This window comes from Grammomys surdaster, unplaced genomic scaffold (genome assembly GCF_004785775.1).
Source record: "Grammomys surdaster isolate TR1022 unplaced genomic scaffold, NIH_TR_1.0 229, whole genome shotgun sequence".
NCBI lineage: Eukaryota > Metazoa > Chordata > Mammalia > Rodentia > Muridae > Grammomys > Grammomys surdaster.
Genome location: NW_021604674.1, coordinates 2,327,473 through 2,334,409, shown reverse-complemented (window position 1 = coordinate 2,334,409; position 6,937 = coordinate 2,327,473).

Below are 6,937 nucleotides of genomic sequence, written 5' to 3'. Positions count from 1 at the left end.
TGTCCGGATACCTCACAAGCTGGGTCTTTCATTTTCCTTCATGTTTGATTTTTGTTTTGCTGAGGATTTGGGTTAGATCTTTTAGTGTTATGTAAATTTATGCTGCAATAGCTTTTGCTGCTATTAAAATGGTATTGTTGATACCATAATACTCTATTCAGGATAAGGTATCAATTAAAAAAAAAACAAGAACCCAACAACACACTTTTGTGGTTTAGGGATAGAGCCAGCTGCCGGAGGGAGATCATAAGAGACCAGAGAGAGACATCGGAGGCCGCCGTTCCTGACTGCATGTTTACTTAATGCGGTTGCTGCATGCAATAAATTTTATATCCAATGTCTAGTATAACACCTTCCCACAATGCACAAATTAAGAATCTATATAAGCTATAAAATACTCATTTTTTTTTTTTAAAAAAAAAAAGGATTTCTTTTTCATTCAAAGAATTGGTAATCTGTGGGAGGAAGGCATGCCTCAGCGGGTGGAACGCTTATGGACAGGAAGACCCCACAACAGGACGACCATTATTACAACCAATAGAAACCTAGTGTAGGATGCTCTTCCAGCAACCCTGTGGGTGTCGATGAAGTACTGCGGTGCTCTGTTACATATTGTGCAATTTATTTTATATAGTAAAGTGATTATGTCTAACTGTGATCAAAAGTAACTGTTTCAAGCCTCTGTGTCAGGCATTAATGAACCTGACCATTCGTAACTGGTATATTAACACATGAGCTCTGAGCGATGACTTCCTAGTGCTTGCACCGTTTTCCATAGCTACAGACCTTGTCCAGAAAGCCAAAGAGCTCATCTTAGAGTACAGACACTAAGAACACACACAGAATCTAGAATAAGTCAGCAGACTGACACGGAGGCACAGAGCTAAGGAGGCCACAGAAGGCTGATGCTAAAGAAACGTCTGCACCAAGCACGACGGCCTGGGCAGACGGGGCCTTCTGTGAGACAGTAACTGCTTAGTTCCCTGGATGTATCCTGTATAGCTTGAATAGAGTGAAGCCCTGCTCGCGTTAGTGGACGTTCTTTTAGTATTCACTCCCGGGCTGCAGAGAGTAATGGAGACACACATGGTGATTGCAGGACTCTGTAAAGCTTTTAAACCCTTCTTCCTTTGTTTTGAATTCTGGGGACAATCTGATTGGATGTGGCACTGCAGAGTAGACAGAAGTGGATGTGTCTTTTGTGCTGTGATGTCCTTGTTCTGTCTTGAAGTCAGTGTTGCATGGATTTTGTTATAGTTTGCTCCTTTTTTTTCTCTCCTGTGTTTAGTTGTGAATACTGGCTCTCCAGCTACAGTTTGTTTTCAAAAAAAAATTTTAAAAAAGGAGAAACAAAATAGTTTTTTACAGAATTAAAAGATGCCTATTAGAACCCTCCCCCTTTCGGGTTTTCTCTGGGCCTTTTGGTGATAACTGCTTTTCTGCAGCCCAGATGTGCTTTGCTTTGGTTTGGTTTGGTTCCTTTTTCTATGTTTGTGTTTTACTTTTTTTTTTTCATCTGTATGGGAAATTTTGTTACGCACTACTACTTTTTATATTCTAGAACGTTTTCAGAAGTTGGCTGATGACTTCCGCTTGTTTGTTTTTAAGGAAAAAGGCATGCTTTCTGACTGACATGATCTTTTGCAATACCTCAATTTTGAAATATAGGAAAGAAAATGATATTTTCTAAGTAAGTTTATTCAGAAAATATATATTAATTTAATTCTGCAAGAAAATGATTTAACAGATGGGTAACTTTATTTTTTTCATGCTTATTTGTGTTTTTTGAAAATGAAGAAGTTAGAGGTTTATAACTATATTACAGATCATATCTAACCTACAGAAATCTACCTAATTATATGAGAGATGCAAGTGTTTGGAAGAAGCACCCCTCTTTCATGTACTAAAATAACCCCGAGCTCTAGAGGAGCCGGAAGACTGTGCAGCGTGAGATAACACGAAGGCCACAGTGTCGCAGAGACCAGGTTGTCAGAGAGACTCCACTTGGTGCTGAGGGCTGTGACTTAGGTGATGGAAACTCCTTTCCCTTAATTTGTATATTTATAATCAAGTGTTGATTGTGTGACTGACCAGGATTGTGAAAGAGTTCTTCTGTTTGTATTTTTTTAAAGAGAACTTTTTTAGTTTATTAAATTATAACATGTTCCCTTTTGTTTTGTAAATAAATGTGCCCCTCCCCAGTTCTTAATGTTATATTAAAAGAGAGGGTCCTTCAAAAAAATTATTTTTTAAAAAAAACACAGAGGTGTTCTGCCCTGCAACTTGACTGGGAAGCCCGTGGGTAACACAGGTCCTGCTGTGGCCTTTCCCTGATGGGACACTTGAACTAGCGGATCTTTTGAAGGCTGTAACCAACCTCGACTCTTTGTTGTCATGTGCAATACTGTTTGTACTGTTTGTATAAAAAATAGAAAAAAAAAGAAAAGAAAAAAGGCATAAATCTTTATTGCAGATTTATTTTCCTTGCAGACTTTAGACATTGTGATTCACAGAACTCATTTTCTACTGTCAGATACGTACCTTTTCCTCATGCTGGTATTTTTTCAATAGTAACGTAGCCTTTGTACTGAGACAAATTTTCATTGTTATTTTTAGAAAGATTTTTTGCTAAGAAAAAAATTAAACATATTTACATATTTTTCATTTTATTTCGTATTTTCTTTAAGGAGTGCTTTCTCAATCATTACTAGAGTTGTTTCTGGGAGGGACTTTCATATCTGGTCAACGTCATAATATTATTTTGTATTTTTACTTGGAATAAATTAATTTTATGATGCTAATTCTTTAAAAGTTTATTTTTTTCATTTTCAGTTATTTTTGAAGCTAAAACCTTTGTAATATTGTTACTAAAGTGTCTAGTTTTTTGAAATGCAAAGCTTTATGTATTAACTTGCCGATGTGGTTTACAATATGACAAGGGTGGAAACGGTCGGTTCTGTAAAATGACTGGGACTGTAATGGACAATTAGATAATAAAGCGACAGAATGAGCAGAACGTGTGAGATCTCGACAAGCTTTTTCCTTTATTACAGTGTTCAGTGTGAGACTAGGGATGTCACAGTACAGGTCTCTAAGGATGTCACAGTGGGTTTATACAACACCAGATACAGCCAAATCTCTGGCCAGATAATGAAGTCACCCCTCCTGAAATAGCATTGGGTGTGAAGCCTAGCTTGGCCAGCAGTGTCCAGTGCTTTCCCTAAAATGTATGTGTGTGTGTGTTTGTGCATGTGCGTGCGTGTGTGTGTGTGTGTGTGTGTGTGTGAATCCACTACCAACTGCTGTCCGTGTGTGAGCCTGGTACCTTTCCCTCCAGATCTGTCACGCACATGCACAGTGGTTTTGTGTGTGAGAAGCCCCCACCTTGTATGTTGCATGACTTGAATGGCTCACCTGCAGTGTCCCTGCAGTTTCCCCAGAAGGGCTGGCAGCAGGCCCTAGGGAAGCACAGGTCACCACTGTTAATGTGTTAGCTGCGTCTTTCTCACACCCCGTCTTTCTAGTCTCTGTTATGGCGCCCCTTGTTTGCCTTTTCTTGGGGTAACATTGGGCCACTCTGTGCATGATCTGTCTGTCTTCCTGCTGCTGCTTCCCCAGTCCCCTCTACTGCCCTCCCTCCCTCCCTCCCTCCCTCCCTCCCTCCCTCCCTCCCTCCCTCCCCACCCCGTCCCCTGGAATGCACTGTGAAAGCTGCTGTCTGCTGAGGCATCTGCAGTTACTGCAGAGACATCTCTGGGCTGCAGAGCTGGTGTTGTGTAAACAGAACATCCGGGGACTTGCTCTACATAGATGGTGCACTTCTGCTAGTTGTTGGTGGCCTCTTCAGTTCTGTTGAAGTGGAGAGAGGTTAATCAATGACAGATAAGCGTGTGTCCAGAGTTGGCTCTTGGGTTCGCTCTATGTATTCAGTTTTGTAAATAATATATAGATTAGATCAAGTTGTGATGTAAAATTTTAACTCAAATTGGGTCCTATTGGTTGGAATTTTACATTAACTACAAATAAATGATTAGGAACAGAAGAAATTGGGGAAATTATTGTTTAGTGGTATAGATTATGCGTAGGTCTCTGCCTATATCTTGTGTTTTATCGCTTGTTAGTGAGGCATGGGCTAATGCAGTGTACTGCATTTATGCAATTAGCAAATAACTGCTAGTTTTCATTTTATCTATTAGCAACAAAGTGGCATTTAACTGGGTAAAGCTCCTACCTAAATATTTGAGTATTGTGACATCTCAGCTTGCAAGGTTTGAATGAAAGGTTAGTCACAGATTAGTGATAACAAAAAAAGTGTCTTTCTGTTAAAACTGGCTTATTTGTATTGACCACTCCTCTCTCACTAGTTTGTATGCTGTGTCTGCTAACATTTCCTTTTTCTTTTCTAATAACCAAACTTGTCAAACTCAGCTGCCATTGTATTCCATCCCACCAGAGTATTTATTATTGATACTGTTGACTTTATACCCCAAAGTGGGTCAAGAAGTGGATCCAGGGAGGTTGACTTTGTAAGATTACAGTAGTTCATTGGAACCCCGAGAGCTCGGGGGCTAGCACAGGACAATGCTTGCTCCTGGACACAGTGCTGTTGGGGGTATAAAGTATTAGTAAAGTGTTTGTATTTTCACCGTGGAAATTGATGGCCATGACTTTTAGATGTTCACAGCTCAGATCTCTGTATTTGATTTTCAACTAACAACTAATTTTAACTGTACTGTATCTTTTCCTACCTGTTCTCTTGGATTGTTTTTTTTTTTTTTTTTTTTTTTTGCTGGTAACCCTTCCTCAGCTTCTGCCCTGGGGCTTGGACTAATACTGCTTGTACGGATTTGCTACTGTGACTGAACGTGGAGCCCTCGCAGCTATCGCTTAACTGCTTACACTTTGTAGTTTGGACTTTTTTCTGTAATAACAACTTATTAAATCTAGTTGTACGAAGCACTGACACGTGTCATCTTTTTTGCTCCATTAGTTTTTAAAAGACAAAACAACTCACATATCCCACCAGAGCTCACTTTTTCTCAGAGCCCACACTTCCAAATGCACAAGGAAATTTGAAACAGGAAAGCATTTGTGGTCTCAGGTGATACACATGGCGGGGTTGGGACTTTTTTCTTTTTTGTGCTTTTAATGGCCTACAAGATCTCAGGCAAGGTAAATTTGGGCCCTGCCCCCGAGCAATTTCCCCAATCCCCGCCCCCAATGCCTTGTCTTTTAATTGTCAGTCCACCGCCACATGAGGCCAAACTCCTTAACCTTGAAAGGGTAAGTATTGTCACAAGGATACCAAAGTCTCCTAATAAATTTTTTCAGTAAATGGGGCTTTGGAAAAATTGGTGTGCTTTATTCTGGTCTTGCTGCACGCTTTCTCTGGGTTAAAGGATGCGGAACCCAGCACTGGACAGTTCGGTCCTGGTGGGTCTGGGCACAGGCAGTTCGGGACCAAGGCCGGGGTCAAGCACGAGTGACGTAGTGCTCTGGGCTCCACTTCCCCCAACACCCTCACCCACACCCACACCCACACCCCCCCCCCAACACACACACAGAGTCTTTGAAGCTGTTCTTGGAATGGGGAGGGCAGGGGACCGGAAGGGCATCCCGGGAGGAGGGGTCACAGAAAGGTGAGAGGGCAGGGCAGAGCATCCCGGGGGCAGGGGCTCGGTGTCTGGTTGCTGCCTCCGCGCGACCCCACCCACTCCTCAGCCCAAGTCCGCCTCCCACCTGCCCTGCACGTCGTGGGCTTGGATTCCAGGGTCCCAGCCCTGCAGGTAAGAGCGCTGGCCTTACCTTGAGAGGCCACAGCACCGCTCCAGGGCGAGCCCCTTTGAAGTCTGCTTTATGAACAGCCACACGTTAAGGAACACATTGACTCCTCTCTTCAGGATGCCCATTTGCCTTGGACCCCTGCACCAATCCCTTCAGAAAATGGTTCTGATGTCCTGCCCTGCGACATGAAGCGGGAGGAAGTATGGCGAAGGTGTCTTTGAGACAGAAACTTCTGGGTTTGGTCCTGTGTATGGCTTGAACCTTCCGCTCTGAAGGGCTGGTGGGCAGCAGGCAGCAGGTCAGCACCAGCCCCGATGTTAGGGCAGGGTAGGTGGAGAGGAGAGTGCTTTCCAGAAGCATCCATCACCAGTGAGCACCCTGCTTCTTTTTTTTTTAAGAGCCTTGTGTAGGTCTTCATCAAAAGATGAAGGGCATCTTTCGGCATTCTCCTTTGCCTTTTGTGTACATTGTTCATTTCTCTCTAGAACAGGGTCTTAACCCTGGCTGGCCTAGTACTAGCCAATGTAGCCCAGACTGGCTTTGAACAGATGTAGTCAGTAAGGTTCACACATGCTCTCCCGTGATGTAGCTGGAGCAGCTGAACCAAGTAGACTGTTGAACATGGAAACCAGGGGGTTTGCTGGGGGGTGGGTTTTGTATGTGACTTTTTTTGTTAATTGGTGATTCCAGATCTGTGAAGTAACCCAAACAGATCAACAGAAGACAACAAAGATAAGCACAGTGGAGCAGCCTGCACAACTAGACAGAAGACAGGCAGGAAAGCACCCGTAGTCAGATCGGTGGACTGGGCCTGAGTGCGCTGCCTGATGCACTGATGAGTTGGCTTGGGTCCAGCGGCCTCAGAGCGGAGGATAAAAGTGTAGTCCTTAAAAAGCTTCTTTGGGAAGCTGAAACAATTGTCTTCAATTTAAAATAGCGTTCATAGCAAGTCTGGGTGTTTGAGTTGAGACTCAATTCATGACCTTCACTGCCAAGGGCGTCCTCCACCATCCAGCCACATCCTCAGTGTAATGGGTAGTTCTATAAGCAACAACCCAACTGTCTTCAAAACTGCATCTCTTACCACTACCACCACCACCACTACTACACACACACACACACACACACACACACACACACACACACACACACA